Here is a 24,379-nt window from a genome sequence, read left to right as displayed (position 1 = left end):
GTTCCAACTCAAAAAAAAACCTATGGGGAGGGGTTTTTGAAAATTTCAAGGGGGCGCTATAGAGGCATTTTGTCCCCCCCATGGGTGACGCCCCTATCAAATGCAAGAGCTCGCCATTCTTGACCTGTGTATCAATTTTCATGAGGAGATGAGGTCGTTGAAGCCATCAAAAAGCCAAACGTATTTAGTGGCGAGGGATCGATAGTCGCCATGCCGCCACATGGACACCATTAGACGTAGCTTCACAGTGTTCATAAGGTAGCTTCACCAACTTGTTCTGCATGCATTAGAAGTGGAATGAAGTTGATGCAGGCAAGTTTGTGGCATTAGTACATGTTAAAGTAAAAACTGGTCACTTCCTGCTACCACCGGGGGGCACTATGAGTAAGGTGGGCTATTAACTTCTTTAACTTTATTTATATGGCACTTTTCATACAACAGTAACACAAAGTGCCTCACAGAGGTTAAAAACAACAAAGATCCAAACAGAAAACAAAAAGAAAAGAGAAAAGAGAAACCCCAACCCTCCCACCCAACAAAAAGCTATTTAGCTCATAAAATTGAGTTAGTAGCTAGGTAAGAATGATCTGAAACAGAGACATAAAATGCATCAAAACTAAAACCTATAGGCTAACTAAAATAACAAAAGATAAAGGTTAAATGAGATAAGAACGTAAAAAGAGGAAGGGTAAGAATATAAAAAATAAATAAAAAATAGATAATAAATGGATAAATCGGTTATAAGAGGAATTTAAAATATATAAATAAAGAGATCAGTTAAAAGCCTGATTAAAAAGATGAGTCTTGAGCCTCTTTTTAAAAACATCAACAGTCTCTGCAGCTCTGAGGTTCTCCGGCAGGCTGTTCCACAATCGGGGTCCATAATAATTAAATGCCGCCTCCCCGTGTGTTTTAGTCCTAACTTGTGGTATGGTTAAAAGGCCGGTGCCGGAGGACCTCAGGGTCCGCGAGGCTTGATATGGTAAAAGCAGGTCAGATAAATAAGAAGGCCCAAGACCGTTAAGACATTTAAAAACTAATAAAAGAACCTTAAAATCAATCCTGAAGCACACGGGGAGCCAATGCAGCAATTTTAAAACTAGTGTAATGTGCTCCCGCCCTCTGGTCCTCGTCAACACTCCTGCAGCTGAATTCCGTAATAATTGTAGATTTGAGATACTCTTTTTGGGAAGACCAGAGAGCAGGGCATTACAATAATCTAACCTACAGGAGATAAAAGCATGCATCAGCACCTCCGTGCTGGCCTGAGAGAGAAACGGGCGGACTCTGGCTATATTCTTAAGGTGGTAGAAACCTGCCTTTGTTATGTTTTTAATATGTGGAATAAAACAGAGCTCAGAGTCAAAAATCACACCCAGATTTTTTACAGATTGTGTTGGTTTAAAATCCTGTAGTTTTGGCAAAAGTTTCTCTCTCTGGCCTTCAGGACCAATGACTAAAACCTCTGTTTTGTCCTGGTTGAGCTGCAGGAAATATGCTGCCATCCATGACTTTATATCTAAAATGCAGTTAAAAAGGGCATCAATTGGCCCTGTGTCATCAGGAGACACGGCGATGTACAGTTGCGTATCATCAGCATAACTATGAAAGCTGATGCCGTGCCTCCTGATGACGTCCCCCAGAGGAAGCATGTAGAGATTAAAAAGAGTTGGACCTAAAATTGACCCCTGGGGGACCCCAAACTTTATCTCATGGGTTCCTGAGGAACATGTATCCATACTTACAAAGAAGTGTCGATCAGTAAGGTAAGAGACGAACCAGTTAAAAACAGTACCAGAGAGGCCGACCAGGTGCCTCAGTCTATTTAATAAAATGTGATGGTCTACTGTATCGAAGGCAGCGGTTAGATCCAGTAGTACCAAGACTGTGAGTTTATGGTTATCTAAATTGCACCTGATGTCGTTTAAAATCTTTAAAAGGGCTGTCTCGGTACTGTGGTTCATCCTAAAACCAGACTGATACTTCTCTAAAGTGTTATTTGTATTTAAAAAATCATTTACTTGGTTAAAAACCAGTTTTTCTAAAATTTTGCTTAAAAATGGTAAGTTCGATACAGGTCGATAATTATTAAGAATGTTGGGGTCTAAATTGTTCTTCTTCAGAAGGGGCCTCACCACCGCCGTTTTCAAGGAGGCCAGGAAGACACCTGTCTGAAGAGAGCAATTCACCATGTACAGTAGCTGTTTCTCAAAGAATCCATAAAATGTTTTAAAAAATGGTGTGGGAATTGGATCTAAAAGGCAGATTGTGGGCTTTACTTGGGAGAAAACTCCTCGCAGTCCTCGCATCAACCAGGGCAAAACTCTCCAGTGTTTCCTCAGGTAAAAGTAATGATCCAGGTGTGTCGACAGTTAAAATCTGTTGCAATAAGAGACTGGATCTGATCGATTTTACTTCTGAAGTGGTCTGCAAAGTCCTCACAAAGGGCATTGGTTGTTGTTTTAGATGATCTGTTAAAATTACTGTTTGTTAAAATATCAATTGTGGAGAAGAGGAATTTGGGATTGTTTTTATTGTCAGAGATTAGTTTTTTGAAGTGGGAAATTCTTGCCTGTTTGACTGCGTTATTGTAGGTTTTGAGATGTTGACGTAATATTTCGTAGTGGACTGTTAGGTTTGATTTTCTCCACCTTCTCTCAGCACTCCTGCAGTATCTTTTCAGTTGTTTGATTTCCTGATTTCTCCATGGGGGAGTAGGTTTTGTTCTAATTGTTTTGATTAAAAGTGGAGCCACTGAGTTCAGCGTTGACTTGAGTTTGTTGTTAAAATTGTCCACAATAAAATCACAGGGTGCTGATAAAATCTCTGCAGGAGTGCTCTGTAAAATCTGGATAAAATTTGCAGCCACTTCAGAAGTTAGGTTGCGTTTCCTCACTGTTCTCACTGGGGCCTCCTGTTGGTTAAAACTGGTGATGTTAAAAATCACACAAAAGTGGTCGGACACAGCCAGATCCACAACAGAGGACACACCCACAGACAGGCCATAGGTTATGACCAGGTCCAGGGTGTGCCCTCTGCTGTGGGTCGGCTGCGTGATATGTTGTTTAAAATCTAAACAGTTTAAGAGGTTTAAAAATTCTCTGGTGATTTTAATCTACACATTGACAGCACCTCGGACCCAGTATCCAGTTATTAAAATCCTGTTGTAGGTGGAGTGAATGATTGATAATAATTCTGAGAAATCACTGATAAAAGAAGTGGAGTACTGGGGTGGTCTGTAAACCGTTATGCAAAGGATAGGAGGGCTGCTAAAAACAAAGGCATGATGCTCAAATGACGTGTAACTGCTAAAAGAAACTTTATTTGAGGACATTGTGGTTTTTGTTACTGATGCAGTTCCGCCTCCTCTTTTACCTCCCCTAATAGAATATGAAAAGTTAAAATTTGGTGGGGAAGCCTCGGTGAGAACAACAGGTGCGTCGGTGCCAAGCCATGTCTCTGTAAGGAGAATACTGTCTAGGTTATTGTCTAAAATTAAGTCATTTATGATAAAAGATTTGTTTAAAAGGGAGCGCACGTTCAGCACTGCCATTTTAATGTTTGTGCTGAACGTGCGCTCTTCGTGACTTTTCAAATGGATGTTAAAAACACGGTTAGGTCTAAAAACATTCCTGGGTTTCAACTTTCTAAGTGTAATGATAGTTTTTATGGTGTGAATGTCGTGTGTTTCCGGTTGCAGAGAAGGTGCTACTGAGGGAGAAGTGTGTGTGGTGCAATGTGTAGTGGAGGAGGGTGGAGGTGGGTGAGCAGTGAGTCAGGAGGTGGCTGTGGTGCAGGATCGGATCGTCAGGTCAATGTTGACTGATAAAAGCCGTGATCCCTCCTGGTTTGGGTGGAGGCCGTCCCGTTTAAAAAGGTGGGGTCTGTTTAAAAAAGCTATAAAATTGTCCACAAAAGGGATACTTTTGGAAAAGCAGTATCCCTTCAATCACAGGTGCAGCTGACGAAGGTGGCTGGTGGTGCCGTCACCATAACAAGGTGGGGAAGCGGGCCAGAAATAATTAGCCGCTTCCCCGTGTCCAGCAGCCGGTCTACCAGGGAGATGAAGTCCTGCTTGAGGACCTCTGACTGCTGGTTCCTGAGGTCGTTGATACCGGCCTCCAGGACCAGCGTGGAGGTCGAGCTGTGCCGTGCAGTCAGCTGGAGGGCGGAGGATGCAACCTCATTGACACGGGCACCAGGGTGGCAAAAGGTGCGGTCGTTGTGCACTTCCATGTGCCTGACCATGGAGGTCCCGATCACTAGCACAGAGAGGGTGCGCTGCTCCCGAGTGCGCGCCTCCGACTGCCTGGAGGTTTGACAGTGAAGGGATGGAGCCCGATGTCTGTGGCGCCGGGCCACAGTTCCTCCTGACCGGGATGGAGGGGAGGGGTCAGGCTGGACAAGCAGACGCCAATTCCTGGACTGGTGAGAGCCACAGCCATCTGGATGTAGGCCTACAGGTTCCACAGGCGAGCTGGACGAAGCATCCACGGGAGGGAAGACCTGCAGGCTTAGGATGTCATACCTGTTATCCAGCGGCAGCTCGGAGGCAGAGGAGGAGGAGATGGACGAGCCCCAGAGCCCCTGGCCACCACCGACCAGGGCTCCCTCGGCTTGAGTGGAGTTGAGCTCACCCGTGCTCCCGCTCCACCCTCCATGATGAAGCGCTGCGGTTCCGCGGGGCGAAGGCAGGAGGTGGAGAGTGCCGATCATTTGGGCTTGGCTCCCTGGCGGTGCCAGCGGGACTCGGCTAGTGCTGGTGTCTGAGTTCCGGTGGTTATGGAGCTGGTCCACGGCAGGGTGGTGTTGTTTGTGGCCATCATACTCCGGTCACCAGCGCCGGATGCCGTCAGGTGAGCAATATGTTTCGCCTGGGTCGTGGCGACCGTGGTAAAATCCATGAGGATCTTTTCCCTCTCCTTGAGGTCGGCCTGCAGTCCGGAGATGCTCTCCCTCAGTTTTGACAGGGTTGGGAGGCAGGACTCACACACCGCCAACATACCTGCGGCCTGTGCTGGAGATCCATTCCCCTTGACACAGTATCAACACACGGAGGTGAGTTAAAATTTTTACCCTCGGTCATGGGGCCGAAATGTCCAAGGGGACCTTCCCCAATTTTAAGGGGGCAGTCCGCTTCAGGTGGTGAGTTGTAGGTCTCCCACAGTTAAACGATTTTTAAAAGTTGGCGCCTCGCTAATGCAGTTCGGCTGGCGACTTCCGCGTTCACTTCTGCGGTAGTCTATGATCCGTGACAACCACAGGCCCGATGGCTTAAAACCTTAGTCCATGTTTAAAAAGTACATACAATAAAAGCTGAGAGCAAGTGGTTCGTTAATAAAAGAAGCGAGAAACTGGATTAAAAGCTGTGTTTTACCGGACCGAAGTGGCGGGGAAACCAGTGACGCCACTCTTGCGCATCAACATCAACATTAACATATCGGGGCGTTCAGGGCGGAGCCATCATCATGTTCAGCAAGTTTTAAGCTGCTGAGATCAAGTATGTGGGTGGGAGAGCCGTTCGAAATTCGATGGCAAGAAAACAAAAAGTAGGCAAAATTTGTCATGCCCTAGCGGCCACGCCCCTTGACGTAGAGAAAAGCTTTTAATAACTTTTGATCAGCATGTTCTCAGGATGATCTGTAGCCAATTTGAAATCGATCGGACTAAATCCGTAGGAGGAGTTTGTTCAAATTTAAGTTGTGGAAATCGCCGGAACGAAAAAATTCAAAACAAAATGGCTGACTTCCTGTTGGGATTTTACCATGACGTCAAGAAACTTTTTTGTGCGTTGTGGTATGATACATGTGCGTACCAAATTTTGTTTGCCTACGACAAGCTAACCCCAATGGGGAGGGGTTTTTGAAAATCTGTAGGGGGCGAATTTCGGATGGGGCCGGACGAGTGTGTAAAGTTAGAAGCATTTTGAAATTTGGGAAAGGGGCGAAATTGGGGCACGAAGTCGGGTAAAGAATAATAATAATTAAAACTGCAAGCAGCTGTGATTGGGCCCTCACTCCCCCATGCAACCGTGGGGGCCTGAGGCACGTGGGGGCTGTGGTGTGAAGCGAGAAGCGAGAAAAAACCTGGCAGGAGCGAAAAAACGCAATGTTTCATTCATCCACCAGGTGGCGCTATGAGCGTAACCAGATGTGGCCAGGTGCGTTCAGGGGTGGACCCTCATCACACATGTGAAATTTTGAGGAAATCAGACAATGCATGAAGGATTTATACCAAGTTGATGTTCAGTGGTGAAGGATGAAAAGTCGCCACCGCCGCAGCGGCAGCCTGAAACATGACAGGACACGTGTGTCACTGTGGAGACCCAGAAAGCAAAAAGCCATTGAATCAACACTGAGATATTGTCATGGCTTAAGATTGAATCAACATTGCTGAAAATAACATTGAAAGTGCTCGTTGTGATCAACATTGAAATAACATTGAATTTTCAATGAGTCTCGACATTGAATCAATATTGATTCAACTACGTTATGTTCAACATTGAAACAATGTAGAATTGTCAATCAGTCCTAACATTGAATCAATATTGATTCATCTACAGTACAGGCCAAAAGTTTGGACACACCTTCTCATCCAATGCGTTTTCTTTATTTTCATGACTATTTACATTGTAGATTCTCACTGAAGGCATCAAAACTATGAATGAACACATGGGAGTTATGTACTTAACAAAAAAAGGTGACATAACTGAAAACATGTTTTATATTCTAGTTTCTTCAAAATAGCCACCCTTTGCTCTGATTACTGCTTTGCACACTCTTGGCATTCTCTCGATGAGCTTCAAGAGGTAGTCACCTGAAATGGTTTCCACTTCACAGGTGTGCCTTATCAGGGTTAATTAGTGGAATTTCTTGCTTTATCAATGGGGTTGGGACCATCAGTTGTGTTGTGCAGAAGTCAGGTTAATACACAGCCGACAGCCCTATTGGACAACTGTTAAAATTCATATTATGGCAAGAACCAATCAGCTAACTAAAGAAAAACGAGTGGCCATCATTACTTTAAGAAATGAAGGTCACTCAGTCCGGAAAATTGCAAAAACTTTAAATGTGTCCCCAAGTGGAGTCGCAAAAACCATCAAGCGCTACAACGAAACTGGCACACATGAGGACCGACCCAGGAAAGGAAGACCAAGAGTCACCTCTGCTTCTGAGGATAAGTTCATTCGAGTCACCAGCCTCAGAAATTGCAAGTTAACAGCAGCTCAGATCAGAGACCAGATGAATGCCACACAGAGTTCTAGCAGCAGACCCATCTCTAGAACAACTGTTAAGAGGAGACTGTGCGAATCAGGCCTCCATGGTCAAATAGCTGCTAGGAAACCACTGCTAAGGAGAGGCAACAAGCAGAAGAGATTTGTTTGGGCCAAGAAACACAAGGAATGGACATTAGACCAGTGGAAATCTGTGCTTTGGTCTGATGAGTCCAAATTTGAGATCTTTGGTTCCAACCGCCGTGTCTTTGTGAGACGCAGAAAAGGTGAACGGATGGATTCCACATGCCTGGTTCCCACTGTGAAGCATGGAGGAGGAGGTGTGATGGTGTGGGGGTGTTTTGCTGGTGACACTGTTGGGGATTTATTCAAAATTGAAGGCACACTGAACCAGCATGGCTACCACAGCATCCTGCAGCGACATGCCATCCCATCCGGTTTGCATTTAGTTGGATGATCATTTATTTTTCAACAGGACAATGACCCCAAACACACCTCCAGGCTGTGTAAGGGCTATTTGACCAAGAAGGAGAGTGATGGAGTGCTGCGGCAGATGACCTGGCCTCCACAGTCACCGGACCTGAACCCAATCGAGATGGTTTGGGGTGAGCTGGACCGCAGAGTGAAGGCAAAGGGGCCAACAAGTGCTAAACACCTCTGGGAACTCCTTCAAGACTGTTGGAAAACCATTTCAGGTGACTACCTCTTGAAGCTCATCGAGAGAATGCCAAGAGTGTGCAAAGCAGTAATCAGAGCAAAGGGTGGCTATTTTGAAGAAACTAGAATATAAAACATGTTTTCAGTTATTTCACCTTTTTTTGTTAAGTACATAACTCCACATGTGTTCATTCATAGTTTTGATGCCTTCAGTGAGAATCTACAATGTAAATAGTCATGAAAATAAAGAAAACGCATTGGATGAGAAGGTGTGTCCAAACTTTTTGCCTGTACTGTATATATGCATTGAAATTACGTTGATTCTACATTGAAACAATGTTATTATTAAAGGACCATTTCGGCACTTTTTAACTTTAGTCTATGTTTTTAATATGCCTCATTCAAGCCAAAAATAATCACTTTACTTTTTTGGGTGTTATATAGTTCTGCAGGGGTTGCTCCAAACTTGTCTACCAGTGACATCATGCTCACTAATTCTAATAACTGCCATATGGCTGAATGGCAGTGATGTCACTGTTAAACAAGTTTGGAGCAACCCCTGTAGAACTAATATAACACCCAAAAAAGTAAAGTGATTGTTTTTGGCTTGAATGAGGCATATTAAAAACATACAGACGAAGGTTGAAATGTGCTGAAATGGGCCATTAAGTATGCTTTACTGCAGTGGTTCTCAACCTTTTTATACCAGGACCCCATTTTACAGGGACATTTTTGGGGGGACCCCACACTTGATTATATCTTTGTATCTTATCAAAGTTGCAAATGTACGACCCCACTGCCACCTCTCTGCGATCACACTTAGGGTGCCGACCCCCAGGTTGAGAACCGCTGCTTTACTGCATTCTCGATGAACCAAAAGAAGAGACCAATATTTATTTAGTTCTTTATTAAACTAATTTGAAAGGCAATCCTTTTTGCTGCCTCAACAAATACAGATACAAATACTGGGCACTCTGCACATCACTACCAGAAATGTTTAACCTCTCAGCCAGTCAGTACAAATGTTTTTTTTTTTAAATTCTAGTTGACATCCCAATGTTTCCAAAGATACCAAACAAAAAACAGTTAAAGCAATAGTCCAGTGCCTAAATAAACATTGAACTAGGGTTTTCTTGCCAGAATCATTCCTCCTGTACTGAACGTTAAATCCACAAGCCTACTTCTGTGCAAAAATGTATATAAAAGTTTATCTGGAGCTAATATTAAGCTTCAGCTGCCTGAATTAGCCAAATATCTTTCAACATTACAGTTTTTTTTTAGTCCATCTTTTTGTTACTATACTTCCACTGCAGCTCAACAGGGAATCCTTAAGAATTATAGGACCCAGTTCAACATGTACGAAACAGCTTAGGAGCTAGGATCCAACTAATTTTTTTCTTTCCTTGGTACTCCGCCACTCCTCTCTGGTGCATAACGTAGCCACTTCTTGACTGTCTCACTGTATACAGCACAAAATTTTATTGTAAAGTCCACACAAATGTTCAGGGATGTCAAAATGACATTAAAACTTTATGTTCACTTGACACAAACACTCATCCCTTGTGAGCACAACATGATTTTTTTTATGTTAAGTCAGCAATTTTTGATTTTTGAGTTAATTTCACTTAAATGTATAAAGCCGATGTAGCCTATTTATTTCAAGGCCAATTAACAACACATACTTTGTGCACTTAGCATATATTTTGATAGTTGAATGAACTAAAAAAAATGGTTGTAAAAATATGTACTCAATGTTTTTATGTTCATATGACAAGCAGTCACTTTCTTGTTCAATAAAATGAAAAATGTGTTCACTTTACATAACAAAAACATGTAATATCAACAAGAGTTGCACAGTTATGCTGAACACAAAAAGGTTTTGCTGTCTTAACATAAAACTGCCACAATTTGCTGTGTTTTTACCAACTTATTATTTTCTAGTACACATAATCAAGTAAAAATTCGTCAAAGCAATGTTAAATTTAAAGGTTGAGTACAACTTCCATTTCTTTGTTTTTGTACAGTCGGTCTGAGGTAGGCTGACCATACAGTACATCGCCTAACACAAACCAAAACAATCTTCAGCTATGGCTGCAAGTAAGCACATTTGCCACAAACACAACAAGCATTAAAAACTATAATGACTGTTGCATGTACAGAATAGACCAACATAAAATCACAGTGGACAATCATGGGTGACAAAATTATAGATAGTATGTAGACATGAAGAATATGGATCCCGGAGGATGTCGATGTGGGATAGTCAACATAAGTGTTGATTATGATATAAGTAAGTATAACATACCGTGAATAGATAATAAACATACTGTCAATATGTCAGTAAGCTGACAGTTATGGACAAGACAAAAATAATTTAGTGAATGAAAGCAGTAACCATCTGAGTAGTAACATGAGAATGTGTGAATTTAAGGGCATAGTATTGTTTATAGTCTATAACAGCCAACATGATGATGACAGTTAATGTTGACAGTGGGCTGCATGAGGCTGAGATGAGAATATTATTAACCCTGATGAAATAACAATCAGCCACCAAACAGGACAGGAACAGACTGAAACGGACAATCAGGACTGCAGAAAAAATCACTGGTGCTAAACTGCCCACCATCGAGGACCTATACTCATCCAGAGTCAGGAAACGGGCAGGAAACATCTCTGCAGACCCATCACACTCTGGACACAATCTGTTTGAACTTCTCCCCTCTGGCAGGCGCTACAGAACACCGTACGCCAAAACAGCCAGACACAAGAAGAGTTTCTTTCCCCAGGCCGTCACACTGATGAACACTATATCAGTCACCCAGTGTCAGTAACCCCCTGACCCCCTGACTCCATCCACCCACAGACTTTTACATACAGACTAAATTGCACTACAAATCCACACTGTAAATAAAATATTGTATATATACTTAAATACATATTTATAATAGACAGGGCCTCTGAACACTTGACACTTTACTTACTTATTTACTTATTTAATTTTTTATACCATTCTTTTGTTCTTCAAGTTGAATGTTTGTTATGTTATGTTTATGTTCATGTTTACATCTGTACATTGTGAGCAAAGGAAAAAAACTGAGTCAAATTCCTTGTATGTGTTCACATACTTGGCCAATAAAGCTGATTCTGATTCTGATTCTGATTGATGAAATAACAAATAGATACAGTATGGATACAGTATGGACTAGCCTATAGGAATTTTTGATATGTGCATATATATGAGGTGGTATTTTCTGTGAACTCCACTCCATTAAAAATGATCTACTTTATTAGAAATAATGTGGTTGGCATTGAGTAAACCCTGCATAAAACCAGACTGAGCCAGACTGTATCTAAATGAATGTACTGTTGGGAATAGAATGATGTTATGTGTTTTACTATAAGTTGTGTTTCACTATATAAGTTTTAGATGTGTGAACAATGAGAATACTGAGATGATTTCAGCTGATCTGAATGTGAATGGAAGTGGAACTGCCAATGAGAAGAGGACAGCGCCTTGCGTGCACAATGACACTCTGTTACGCTCAAATATACTGGGTCAGGGAAAGGACAGGAGGTCAGACTTCGTGAACTGACACACCTTTGTTGTTCGTCAGGGACGTGAAGTTGAGACCCAGAGCTCTGTAATTTTATTCCTTTACTGCTTAATAAACTACATTAACTGAGACCGAATATCTTCTCCTATTGCTTCATTAAAGAACACACAGGACTGAGCTCACACATAGCACATTAGAGAGTAGGATGAGACTCTTAGTCCATCAATTGGTGACCCCGACGTGATGAAGCCGGAGGAGTGACGGGACAAAAGACATTCAACAGCGGAGGACAGCAGTATCGTGACAACACTTGCCGCGGCCTAAAAAGAAGGTAAGCAGACGCCTGTTTTATCAAAGTTCTGCAATTGGAAACACTAAAACTTGTGTTGTCATTGTACTAAAGTCTCCTAGTCTAAAATGTAAAGGAATAAAATTAAAACAAAACACAAAAGTGAAATGCCCCGGGGCAGGGTGAAAGGCCCTGGAGCAAATCATAAATTTGACTCCTAAATACGAAACATAGTCAACACCTCGACAGGACAGGGTGAAAGGCCCTGGAGCAAATCATAAATTTGACTCCTAAATATGAAACATAGTCGGGTGTAAGGCCCTGGAGCAAATCATAAATTTGACTCCTAAATATGAAACATAGTCGGGTGAAAAGCCCTGAGATTAGGTTTTCCATCTAATCTCTAAAAAAGAAAAAGACGAGTGTCCTGAGGTGGATAAGCTTGGGGGGAAACCCATAAGGTTGCTCCTTGGACAGCTGAGAATATAGTCTGAAGACACGGGTTGTCTGAGGTTGAAAGACCTTTGTGTAGATTGTTACAACACAAAAAAGAGGTTACAGAGTTCTGCGGGCAGGGGAGCGTTTTCCATGTGATCCCTAACACTGAATACTATCGCTCATGTTGAGACATCTATTCAATGGTCCGCAGAACCACCCTGATATTGGGAGTGTAAATAAATAAGTCTTTTAAGGGGATATTGTTGTGTGGGTGGCTTACCGACAACCAGCTATTTTTACGGGGCAAGAGAGTTGTGTAGAGTCTATTAGAGGTGACTCAAATTCCTGCTCTTTCAGTGCCTGAGCGGTGGTCGTGTTCTGTGGGGAAGAAAAAGAGGAAGCTGTGTAATTTTGCCTTAAGATAGAAGCTAGTTGTCGCCGAGCCATAGGCATCCCGTACCCTCCTAGGAGAGTGGTGTAGAAGCTTGGATGTGTCGGCCTGCAACTGGTGGAACTTAAGCAGCGAAATCACAGCGATAAAAGGGGAATAATAAGCCCGCGTGAACTGCATTGTAGAGCGGTCACGTGGCACAAAGCATTGTGTATAGTTTTGTTTTGTTTTTGTTTTTTATTGTGTGCAGCAGTACCTTACTGGTAGAAACAAGTCAGAGCGGAAGAGGGACAGAGAAACGTGATGATCGGCGAATTCGACAGGGACTGTCGCGAGCAGGGAGGCTGCCCTCCCATGCTGGTAAAAACTCAGAACACTCACAACAGTTGTTGTCAGGAGTAGAGGATAAGCGGAGACAGGAAGTTGGTAGAGAGTTTGATGAGCTGTGGAAGGCATTACAGGCACAAGGTGAGTTGCCTGGGGATGATGAGGAGGGAAACGTCACAAAGAAATTGCAGGCTGCAGAAGTAAAAGCACAAAATGATGTGGAAGAACACGCTAAAAAGGAGAATGAACCTAAATTTATAAAGAGAAAATGGAAAAATCAGAAAGAAATGAAGGAGCGCAAACGAGCTCTGCTCCATCAGATGGCAGTTACAGCCATGGCCTATTGGAAAAACACAGACAAAAGTCACAAAAAACAAAACAGAGATAAGCAACCTCTGTCTGCTCCTGCAAAGGATCCAGCCTCACCCCCACCAGAGCCCACCTCCAATAGGTTGTATCCTGAGCTACCCCAAACACCCACAGCTTCAATTCCCCCACCATATTCAGGGAAGAATATGCAAATGCCAGTGTTGATGATTAAAGACGGTGTGCTTAATACAGATGTGATAGGGGAAGAAGAGTATGTGAAGGCCAAAGAGGAAGTGATGAAGGAAATAAGACAGGGAATACTACAGGTGGAAGCACTGAGACAGGACGTGATGAGTATTGTGGCGGGCGCGCGGAATGTGCATCAGGAGACTCTGAGATCCGCAGACAGTAGTAGGGACATGCAGGATGATGTGCGCAGCATAGAGAGCAGAGACAGCAAGAAAAGCATGAAACAGAGCCCTCTTTCCTCCAGCACCCCTAAAGTGGAAGCAACGGAGGAGTAGCCGAGACCACTAGCAGAGGCAGTGTTTCAGTTGAGGGCACAAAGAGAGAGGTCAGATAGAAGCAACAGAGAAAGGAGAGATGAGGAAAGGATAGAAGAACCAGAGGAGTGTTCTGAGATAGAGGAGATGGAGGATGAGGAAAGTCAAGGATGGTCAGGGTCAGACTCTGAGGGTGACTATGATACAAAGGCTGTAAGACTAACAGGAATAATGAAATCAATCAAAATGCCACACAGTGCTGCGAGCTCACGTTCAGGTCGTCCAGGTTCTCCTTATAATCTCCGACAAAATAAGAACAAGCCAAAAACATTCGCCATGCCACTCCTGGAAAAGACCCCAGGAGGAGGAGAGGTATACCAACCCTTCTCCTTTACGGATATGCACTGCATTCTAGATAAGATGCCCCTGCCATTAGAGGGAGGAGGCCCCTGGATGGAGCATTTCTGTAAACAAACCATGGGTCACAAATTAGCATTAGGGGACTGGAGAGCGCTATTGGGACAACAGCTCTCCAGCTGGGATTAACTGCACTTGAGACGCTGGCAAAAACAGTTAATTTAGCAGATAAAGAGCCATTCGCCCACCATGCGACAACAGTTTCCCATTCCGTCTGGCGCCATGCACACACTCACATTTCACATCAAACCTGACGAAAACACCGCAGCATTCCTTAGCAGATGTAAGAACACATGGGTAGATGTGGCTGGAGTACACCCAGGGTCCTGTGACCTACAAACCACCCTGTTCAGAAAGGCCGTGTTAGAGGGACTGCCCACGAAGGTAAAAGAATCATTAGAGAACAACCCTGACCTTCCTGGCTGTTCCACTGAACAGTGGGAGAAACACCTCACACACCACATGAAAAGACACAGAGCTAAGCAGGCGGAACAGAAGGAAAACACAGACTCAGCACAGGTTCAGCTGCTCAAACTTCAATTGGAGGATGCACGTCGTAAAACGAACGATGTGAAAAAAGACAAAAAATCAACCAATCAAATGATTCAGCAGCCTCAGCCATCACCCACAGTTACCCCAGATCTTTTTCCAACCCCTGAGGGGGTAGAACCTCGCCCTCCCCATTGGAGCGGCTCCCGAGGTGGTACAGGAAGATTCAGAGGCAGGGGGGGAAATCGTGGCGGCCCAAGAGGGGGTCAGGGCGATGGGGGGTGCTTCCTTTGTGGAGACCCATCGCATTGGCGGGAACGCTGTCCACACCAGACCCACTCATGTAACGCTGACCCCGAGTGGTTGGAGGACAGGATGCACCGGATGCGAGGCGGGCAGCTCAGACCTCCCAGGGGTGGTGGAAACAGATCCCCCAGGGGCGGATATCAGGGACCGCACAGGGGAGGTTATCAAGATTATGTGCATCAAGCACCCAATGCCACTGTCGCTCCGCAGGGTCAATATCCTCTGATGACCTGGGAAGATTCCCAAGGATATTGACGGGGCCCAAGAACCCCTACGCGGGAGGGGCTGGCAGACCCCTACCTGCAACTGAAAGTACTGAATCAAGAACTGCCTTTCATGTTAGACACGGGGGCACCGTATTCCACATTAAACCTCCCTGTGTCCACATGTCATCATCAGCGGTTGAATTAACTGGGTTCTCGGGTCAATCAGAAAATCTGCCACTCACAAAACCACTCACCACTACCATACTCCAAGCAGATCAGACATTTCCACACACATTTGTTTCCTCAATGGCATGTCCTGTTAACCTTTTGGGCAGAGATGTGTTATTAAAGTGTGGAGCCTCCATCCTGTGCAGCCCGGACGGACTGATAGTGACATTCCCAAACGGCTACACTGTGAACTGCTCATTGTCAACTGTGCATTCATCTTCACAAATGTTGTTATCTGCAGACACATCCCCCACAGCTGAAGGACAGTGGGCAGATATCTACTGGGGCCTCCTCGAGCCAAACACCACAGCAACTCCTGGGATTTGCGCTCTCTATCAGTCGTGGCGCCCTTGGGTTCAGTCATTAAATCCCTACACACCTCCTCCTGATCCCTTCCATGTAACACTCTATTATGATAGAAAAGGAGATGAAATGTATCAGCAGGCCTTTTATAATGAAATTGAAGGTCACAGGTGGGATATACAATCGTCCTGTATACTGGTGGGTAATGAGGGAGTGGCTGCAGCTGTTGACCTCGATTCAGAACAGCAACAGTGGTATGAGGGGGAGGAAGAAGCCTCCCCTCACATATCTCTGGCAATCCATGCAAAACATCAGGCCAAAGACTTGGGCCCTATGTGTAAGAGGTTAATGCAACTCACTGATTGGATCCGCACCCAAATTCCTCAGGTGGATTTCTCACCCTCTGAGAAAGCATATCGCATCAGGCAGGGAGCTACAGACAAGGCGATCCTGGAACACCGACAGATAGAGAGGTTTCATGGCAGGGAAAAGACTGACCATCCAGACGCAAAACGCATGTTACACACACTTCCTGATTCTCTCTGGTCTTCTGGGCCCACCGATGTGGGCTACTGTGCACAGGTCACCCCCATTACATTTGAGTTAAATGATTGGACACCGATTTGGCAGAATCAATATCATCACAAGCCAGCGGCTGAGGCTGGTATTGCAGACACTATAGAGGGTCTGTTACAGGCTGGAGTGTTGGAGGCCTCAAACTCCAGCTGGAACACACCCATTCTTCCTGTAGAGAAACAGAATACAGGCAAATATCGCATGGCGCATGATCTCAGACGCATTAATGCAGTAATCTCCACGCTCACAGTACCAGTGCCAAACCCATACACCGCCATGTCTAGCCTGTCACCAGAACATAAGTGGTTTTCCTGTATAGACCTTGCTAATGCCTTTTTCTGCCTACCTCTCGCGCCGCCCCTTCGCGACATTTTCTCATTCACTCATCGTGGTAGTCAGCTGCGTTACACTCGCGTTCCACAGGGGTTCATTCTGTCCCCTGGTCTTTTCAATCAGGTTCTCAAACAGCAGCTGGCCGAATTGTCACTACCAGAAGGGGTTGTGGTAATCCAGTACGTTGATGACATCCTCTTGGCTGCACCCGATCCCTCCACCTGCCTAGAGGCCACACGCTCTGTCTTACTACGCCTACACCACACACAGGGTTTAAAGTCTCTAAACCCAAGCTACAATGTTGTAGGCAGCAGGTCTCGTTCCTGGGTCGCATAGTGTCAGCTAAGGGCACGGCTGTGTCCCCGTCACACAGAGAATCGATTCTGCATCACCCAAAACCACATACCGTGAAAGACATGTTGTCATTTTTGGGCCTCACAGGGTACAGCAAGCACTATGTGGCCTCTTATGGCGAACTAACCCATCCTTTGCGTGCCATGGTTAACGCACAGGGCATGCGCAATCTTACTGCTCCCCTGGTATGGACCACTGACGCTGAAATCTCATTTATCTCCCTCAAACAGGCACTCTCTACCGCTACTGATCTAGCCATCCCCGACTACAAGCTACCATTTTTTCTTGACATTTCTGAAAAGGCACACACCACCTCTGGTGTGCTTTTTCAGAAAAAAGGGGGAGGCAGACAGGTGCTGATGTATGTAAGCATATCCTTAGACCCAACCGAGGATAGACACCCACCGTGCACACGACATGCAGCAGGAGTGGCAAAAATTTTGCAGAAAATAGCACACATAGTGATGGGACACGCACTGACTGTACTAACAACGCACAGCATAGTGGCATATGTAAACTCAGTGGCATTTACTATGACATCACTCAGACAGACGAGGCTGGAAAAGATCTTAAATGCACCACACATAACATTCACACATGAAGGTGTAAACATGGCAGATAACATGGGAGAGGGCGAGCCACACAGATGTGAGGAAAAGGTGCAGAAAGACATCAGGGTGAGAGAAGATTTGCAGGTGAAGCCCCTGTCTAACGCAGAGGAAACACTGTTCACAGACGGATGCTGTTTCAGGCATCCAACTGAGGGACTGAAAGCAGCATATGCAGTGGTGAGACAGACAGAAACAGGGTTTGAGGAAGTCCTCACGGAAAGGGTGACAGGGAAAGAGTCCTCGCAGTTGGCTGAGCTCCAGGCAGTGATTGCAGCTCTAGAATGGTCAGAAGGGAAGAGAGTGAACATCTACACAGACTCTGCATATGTTGTAGGAGCAATCCATGTGGAAATGACACAGTGGATCAGATCTGGTTTTTTAACAGCAGCAAAAACCCCCATTAAACACGAAAAAGATATGAAAAGGCTACAGGAGGCTCTGATGAAGCCAGCACAAGTAGCAGTCATTAAGTGTAAGGGCCATGATAAAGCAGGGACAGCTATCGCTAGGGGAAATGAGGCTGCAGACATGGCAGCCAAGAGAAAGGCAGGATATAGTCCACAGTATATCATGCTACAAACAGAGAAAACAGTACATGATCTCTTGCCACCATGTGATGTAAATATGTTAATAGCAGAGCAGCAGAAAGCTTCTCCACAGGAGCTTACAGTCTGGAAAGAGAGAGGAGCAGTGAGAACAGAGGGTTTGTGGAGGTCTCCGGATGGAAGACCAGTGTTACCCCCAGGGCTGATGAAATCAGTCCTCCAGGAGGCTCACGGCATGACTCATTGTGGAAAGATGCAAATGGTGCGAGGTCTCACTCATTGGTGGCACCCTTTTCTGCCAGCCATGATTGAGAATCACATCAGAGAATGTAAAATATGTACAGAATATAATGTCAGACCCACAGTGAAACCACACCAGGGGAAATTTCCTCTCCCTAAACTCCCAGGTCAAGAGGTCATCATTGACTATACAGACATGATAGAAAGAGTGGGAGGACACAGGTACCTTCTGGTGGCGGTGGATGCATACACCGGCTGGCCAGAAGCCATACCTGCCAAATCAGAGGATGCAAAGACAGTAATCAAATTTCTGATAAATCAATATATCCCCAGGCACGGGTTCCCCAAACGAATCAGATCTGATAACGGGACTCACTTTAAAAACAAAGACCTACAGCAGGTAGAGAAGGCATTGGGGCTAAAACACACATTTGGCACAGTCTATCATCCTCAGTCACAGGGCAAGGTGGAAAGGATGAACCAGTCTATTAAGGGAAAAATAGGCAAAATCTGTGCTCAGACTAAAATGAGCTGGGTAGATGCTTTACTCCTAGCTCTAATGTCAATCAGGAGTTCAGTGAACTCATTGACGGGGTTCACGCCATATGAACTAAAAACAGGACACCAGTTCCCGGGACCGGGAGCTGGGATCCAAACTACAGAAGAAGTAGAAAGCCTTATGCAATACAAACCGTATTATGACCAACTAACAGCATTGGTGTCAGCTTTCTCCAAACAGGTGACCACAGCTCAGGAGGGAGCAGAAGTGAAAGAACCCCCAACATCAGAGTGGGTCCTGCTCAAGGTGATCAAACGAAAGTGGTCAGAGGCAAGGTGGACTGGTCCCTACAAAGTCGTGGAACGGACGTCCCACGCCGTCAAACTACAGGGAAAAGGTGACACATGGTATCACTGGAGTCAGTGTGCAGTGGCAGAGACACCTGCCTGAACACTGGAGGACATAAGAGACACTAAAGATTAAAAAAAAAAAAACCACACACACAGCTTACTCACACAGACATTTATTCATTTAGCTTAGCATAAGTACGGAGGAGATATCCTGTGATCAATGCGAAGGTTTGAAGCTCCTTTGAAGCAACACTTTGCCCAGAGTACATTGGAGTAATATAAAGCCAGGATACAAGAAAGACTCGCTTGCAGAACATTTACACTCCATATCTACTCTTATATTTTACACGTTTATATTTACCTTTTTGCAATACAAAATAAAGAAATGAAATTGTTATTAGAATTATTAGGATTAGAACCACGCCACCATAAGTGGTGTGTGTTGGGAGTTGTTGTGTTAACCTGTGTTATTGTTTTACCTCTGTTGTATTATGAGTCTTCTCTCAGAGACAAAGCCGTAGAACCACCACGAAACCGAACCAGGAGAAACACACCAGGGAGTGGAACGTCAGACTCCTGCATAGCTAAGTATGGTGGAGTAGAATTGACATACATAATGGGGCAAAGTACAGGGTTCCAGTTTGACTTGTGCTCCGTAATAAACTGTAAAGGAAAGGATCCAAATTGGAGGGGGTATGACGTGTACATATGCGGATTCTCATGGGGAGGGCCCACACACAATCCGTGGTGTGGAAGATGGAGAGATGTGATGACGTATTCTGGGCTTTGGGACCCACCACCATATAGGGTAGGAGGACAGGACGTTGGGAAAAAGATAAAGATACAGAGGCAGCAGCTTCAGCCTCTCCCAGGCTCCCATAAGCAGAATCCGGTATTGCTAAGCGTGTATAATCTCACAACAAACCCATGGTCAAACTCAATTAGGCACCGCACCAAATGCGGAGATCGCACCAACAACACAATGTATTTGGTGGTGGGAGTAGACCACAGTGGCACTGATACCATGGGACTAATTAAACTAACCTTATTGAATCCTCCCCCTACTAATATCACCGTATCCCCAAGTAATGTAACCAAGGCGCCTGAACCCCAACAGAACACAGGCGTGATAAACATTGACTACTCTAAATTGACCCGCAGTGACGTAGTCAGATTGGCCACAGGCTATGGAGACAGAAACCTATGGTTAGACTGGGTGGCGGCGACAGCAGAATCCATGAACATGTCAAATTGCATCGTATGCTCATCCGCTAGACCTACACTGTTCACCACTCCAGCCCCTTTGTATCCCGACACAGACCCTGTTGGTTTTAACTGTATGATAAATATGACCATGTATCCTGATCCTGCTGATTGTACCACTCTGAGTTCTCTGTTTCCACCCATAAAGAATCACACCATCCCACCAACGTTTAGTCCCAGAATCGCCAACTACACTTGTGTCCATAGGAACCTCTCCACCGGGGTGGTAACTGATATGGGACAGATGCAAGCTGACTGGTGCCAGAGAACACTGAATGTGAGTACGTGGCAGAACGCCAGCAGCATGGTTCAGGCTAGAGGGGACCTGTTCTGGTACTGTGGAGATAAGACCCTCCACTTGTCCCTGCCATCCTCCTGGGTTGGTACGTGTGCACTGGTCCGACTAGCTGTACCCCTGGTCCTGTTAGGGATGAGGGATACCCAGACCAACCCAGGTAGACAGAAAAGAAATGCATTTGATATGAGCCAGGGAACAACCACGTACATGGACGCCATAGGTGTTCCTCGTGGGGTCCCAGACCAGTACAAATTGGCTGACCAAATGGCCGCTGGTTTTGAAAACATACCCATACTAGCTGCACTGTTTCCCATCACCCCTAACAAAAATGTGGACAGAATTAATTATGTGCATTACAATGTTCTTAGACTGGCCAACAGCACTAGGGACGCAGTTGGGGGACTCTCTGAACAACTGGCAGCCACCTCCCTGATGACAGTACAGAACCGAATTGCGTTAGACATGCTTTTGGCGGAGAAAGGGGGTGTCTGCTCTATGTTCCAGGGCCTCTGCTGCACCTTCATCCCAAACAACACAGCTCCGGACGGGTCAGTAACTAAGGCACTAGAAGGGCTGTGCACGCTCTCTGAGGAAATGCATGAACACTCAGGCATTGATAAACCCCTGGGTGGTATCTTCGAGAAGTGGTTTGGTAAGTGGAAAGATTTAGTGGTATCGGTATTCTTGTCTCTGGTGGGAATGCTCGCGGTGTTAGCATTATGTGGTTGTTGTTGTATCCCATGTATCCGGTCACTCTGTGAAAGAATCATAGTGACAGCTGTGGAGAGAAAACATCCACAGCCCCCACCATATCAAATGACTCAAATGGAGACGGCCACCCTGTTAGGAGAGCCGCCTACTGATTCAGATTCGGACTCAGACTCAGGAGAAGACAAGGTGTGAGTGGTCTCATGTGTATGAGACCAAAAGGGGGAGTTATAACTTTTTGTTTCAAAAGAAACAAAATGTGCAGTAATCAAAAGACCTAAAAAGGGGGACCTGGATACATTGAGACTAAAAAAAAAAGTGGCCTCAGTCCTATGAGGCCAAAAGGGGGACTGTTGGGAATAGAATGATGTTATGTGTTTTACTATAAGTTGTGTTTCACTATATAAGTTTTAGATGTGTGAACAATGAGAATACTGAGATGATTTCAGCTGATCTGAATGTGTTTGCTTTGCAGAAGTGGAGAAGTACAGGAGAGGAAGAGACATGAAGTCTGAGGAGCACATACCGCAATGCTTAGATAATTAGTTTCATATATGGTAAAAAGAATAGAAAGTGATATACAGATAGTAAGGTTCAGCACGTGTAGGGAGTTGTGTTGTTCTCTTGTCCTTCAAAACAGTAACCACGCCCCCACCGCCAGCGGGAAGGAGTCAGATTAACAGGAGGCAGGGGCGTGGTGTGGTGAAGGAGGAAGTGGAACTGCCAATGAGAAGAGGACAACGCCTTGCGTGCACAATGACACTCTGTTACGCTCAAATATACTGGGTCAGGGAAAGGACAGGAGGTCAGACTTTGTGAACTGACACACCTTTGTTGTTCGTCAGGGACGTGAAGTTGAGACCCAGAGCTCTGTAATTTTATTCCTTTACTGCTTAATAAACTACATTAACTGAGACCGAATATCTTCTCCTATTGCTTCATTAAAGAACACGCAGGACTGAGCTCACACATAGCACATTAGAGAGTAGGATGAGACTCTTAGTCCATCAGTACAAACTCTGTGAAAGTAACTTTCAACTACCTAACATAATAGAACATAATGTTCATGTCATTTATTATGCATAATATGCAATGTAATGTTAGATAGTACATGGAAATAGATTATTTTTCTAAGGAAAGCCGCGCATTCTTCTAAAGTTGAAGTTTCAGCCAAGCACCAATAGCAGGACACGATCGTTAACGGATGTTGACATTTCGGCGCAATTATTGTGGATTCTGCCAGAGGGGGAGAGGCTCTCACATCGTGGTAAACGGTAAGGTTACAATAATTATGTTTTAAATTGATTACAGTGTATGGCTAAACTTACTTTCTTGACCTCAAACTAACGTTAGCTTTAACGTTAGCCCTTTGACGCTGTGCCAACTTGACGAATGCTAGCAAGTGTTGCAAGTGTTGTTGCATGTGTAAGGCGCACAGATGTACAGAGAATAGTTAGTAGGTTAGAATGTGCTTTGTGAATCAAAATCATGATGAACACGAAATACATGGGACATGGACACGGTGCCACACAGCTGCCTTGGCATGCATGCAGCAGAGCGTGTCCACTATAAGTTAATGAACTGAAGCTGCTAACGTTAGCTAAACTAGCTGTGACACGTTTTGCTGTCATTTGTGGTCGCGCTGCCTCTGTCGGAGTTTCACCGTCCGACACACACACAAAGCGACAGCGAACCAGGTGAAGTGATAACATGTTACTCGGGGCTAATGAGTGTTGTGTAGTGGAAGCTTCGAGTAATAATCAAACGGGTGTCATTCAAACGCAACATTTAACCTGCCAGTATGTTGCAGGTTTAAAAAGAACAAGGTAATGTTAAACAAACAGACTTTTTCACCGGAGGTAACGTCAAACTAATGATTTCAACTTTAAAATAAAAGCAGTTATTGCACTGTCCATAGTAATATTACATAATTACCATTAGCAAGTTAAAACATTTCTCACTTATTTACTGTCAATTATGTAAATAGTATGTTTTGAAATTTCTTCTATAAACTAATTCAAACCAAGCAACATGTCAATTATCTGCCACAGCTTCCTCAGGGGGAAACGCTGGACACTTTGGAAGTGCTCAGAGTCAACATGTTGATGGAAATGGAGAAAATGGATAAAGACAGCATAAATTTCTCAGTGCTAGGCGCCAACATGAGCAAGACCTTTGCTGCAAGAAGGCTGGAGATTGTAAATTCAAGTCCCTCTGTGGAGCATGTTCAGGAAAGATGGCCAGCTCTTTTGCTGGAACACCAGGTACTTAAAGTGTATGTATTTAGAGCTATTGAATGTAGTTCATTTGATTGTTAATTTTTGTACTTGTCACACTGTGTTTTTTCTCATATATTTGTCACATTGTGGATTGTAGCTAGCAATCATTTGAAATCCATAGACTGAGATATTATTGGTATGTTTTTGATGTTAAGGGGGAGTGATTGAGGTCACTTTGTTTTTATCAGGTTCGCACAGAATACCAACGCATCACCAACCAGCAGCTGAGAGTTGAACTGTATGCTGCATCGGATCAACACACAGAACGTTTGCTGGCTATAGCCAGAGAGATGCAGGGAAAATCTGGTCGATGTGCCCAGAAGATCTCTTCCATCTTAAAGGCATACTCTCAGGTAAATTATAGGAATGTCCCGAGCAGATCCGAAGGATCAGTACAGGAGCCGATCGGAACCTATTTTAATGGATCAGTATGATCTTTTCTTTACTGTGCTCTACTTTGTTTTGTCCACCTCAGCTTGCTAGTGTTACAATGTTGCTGTCCTTTACAGCAGCTTGTGAGGATTTTTCTTGTATATTTGAGTGAAAATTAGATTGTGTGAATGTGAAAAATTATTATGACACCCGGGTTGGCAAAACATGGATTGTAACTAATCATTAACAAATCTGTTATCTCTCTTCTTTTTTTAGCAAAGAGCAGTATACCGAGCACAT

General features: G+C 44.5%; 1 long non-coding RNA gene across 1 annotated transcript; it reads left to right on the top strand.

The window, feature by feature from the left end:
* The first annotated feature begins 11,301 nt into the window (after positions 1–11,301).
* LOC144463769 (uncharacterized) lies at positions 11,302–21,282 on the top strand. The gene is made up of 3 exons (XR_013491772.1): positions 11,302–11,776; positions 19,036–19,742; positions 20,630–21,282. It is a non-coding gene; the product is annotated as an uncharacterized LOC144463769 (long non-coding RNA).
* The last annotated feature ends 3,097 nt before the right edge of the window (positions 21,283–24,379 follow it).

This window comes from Epinephelus lanceolatus, chromosome 7, assembly GCF_041903045.1.
Source record: "Epinephelus lanceolatus isolate andai-2023 chromosome 7, ASM4190304v1, whole genome shotgun sequence".
Classification (NCBI taxonomy): domain Eukaryota; kingdom Metazoa; phylum Chordata; class Actinopteri; order Perciformes; family Serranidae; genus Epinephelus; species Epinephelus lanceolatus.
This window is presented reverse-complemented; position numbering and strand designations above follow the sequence as displayed.